General features: G+C 36.1%; 1 long non-coding RNA gene across 1 annotated transcript in view; it reads left to right on the forward strand.

Moving 5' to 3' along the window:
* The window catches only part of LOC107098645, a 4,167-nt gene extending 3,045 nt beyond the window's left edge, over nt 1–1,122 (forward strand). Inside the window, exon 3 of the long non-coding RNA XR_001481907.1 lies at nt 928–1,122. This is a non-coding gene — a long non-coding RNA (uncharacterized LOC107098645). The remainder of the gene's footprint in view (nt 1–927) is intronic.
* The last annotated feature ends 387 nt before the right edge of the window (nt 1,123–1,509 follow it).

Below are 1,509 nucleotides of genomic sequence, written 5' to 3' on the forward strand. Positions count from 1 at the left end.
TTTATTTTAGAATGGTATTAGTGAGAAATTTCTTAGGCGGAGAGGCCATTTTGGCACATTTATCCATAAATGTCACCAAACTGTGCCAAATGTGTTTTTTACATCAATACTGGGGGTTTGGTAAAATTATGAGGTCACGTAGCAGCTGGACCCACCGGTGGGTCAATGGGTTCTAGGGGTTAATAAAAATTAAAATCTTCATTCATTACAAAATTATTCTGTGCATATCTGGAAAAAACAATGCCGTGAGCGTTTCTACTGTCAGTAGTTTAAACAAAGACATTGACTTTGCTGGAATGAAGCAGATGACGGAGCACAGAGCGATCATTCCTGCCATCTGTTTGCAGTGCTGTGGGCTTTTTTCACCTCTACTTTCCTAAGTTCTCCCAGGGACACTGGAAAAATGATCTAGAAATAAGTAAATATTTCTTACCCTTGATTTGAATAGGTAAATGAGATATTTTTCCAGTAGAATCAGTATTTCTACTCTTAAAGTAAGATAATTCGATAATATGCACTTGAAATAAGACAATGTAATTGTGTTTTCTTATTTTAAATCTAAATGTTCTTGTTCCATTGGCAAAATGTCTCTTTTATCTCCTGAATTTAAAAACAAATGCACTTATTTTAAGAAAAAATGACTTATCTAGTTTTTTTTCAGCACAAACAGAATCGTCTTTTGAATCAGGCACCTCTTTGCACACCTAATCTTTGTCGATCACCTGCATTATACCACCTTTTTTTTTTGTTTAGATTAGCAGTTCTGTGCTCTGCTTTTAGTATCTCAGTGGATCACAGCCCACATGTTCAGTAGTTTGTTCACCATAACGATCCTGGAGTTTGTTCAATACACCAGGCTGCTTGTTTTCCTCTTATTGATCCATTTTCTCTCTGTGTGTTTTTGCTTCATCTCTCTGTTTGCACCAGGAGGGCCGCAGACCAAGCACCAACATTTAACTCTGAGTGATCCTTCCTTCTGCTCCTCTAATGCAAGATTTTACTAACGTTAAAGATTTACCTGAATCCAGACTGAGAATTTCTGCATGCCTGGCATTTTTAACAGCTTTTTTTGTTTGTTTTAACTTTTTAGAATGTTAAAACTTCTGCACCGTGTATGTAAAACATGACTGTAAACACTGAGCTCATGCAATAAAAATCCCATCACTGTTAAAATAGAAACTTTTGCTTCATTTGAAGATTTGCTAGGTTTAGCTGATAGACAGAATAATGAGCAACAAGATTTAAAAGTTTAAAATTCTATGGAGATTATTTATTTATCCACCTGTTGTCCCAATAGTTTTCTAGTTTTCCTTCATAAATAACATAAACTGGGCTCAGCTCTGTAGACTTCCTCACTTTCACACTTCTTTTTAGCTCTGCTCACAATATTTCCATGAAACTGACACCAGATGGGTGTTTCATAAAACCGCCTGAGAAAAACTGCCAGACTTCCACACATCTAGTTTCCTGTCCATAGATCTCACAGTTTTAGTCCCAAAAAAACTGCTT

The sequence above is a fragment of the Cyprinodon variegatus genome, unplaced genomic scaffold (genome assembly GCF_000732505.1).
Source record: "Cyprinodon variegatus isolate N-32 unplaced genomic scaffold, C_variegatus-1.0 Scaffold796, whole genome shotgun sequence".
NCBI lineage: Eukaryota > Metazoa > Chordata > Actinopteri > Cyprinodontiformes > Cyprinodontidae > Cyprinodon > Cyprinodon variegatus.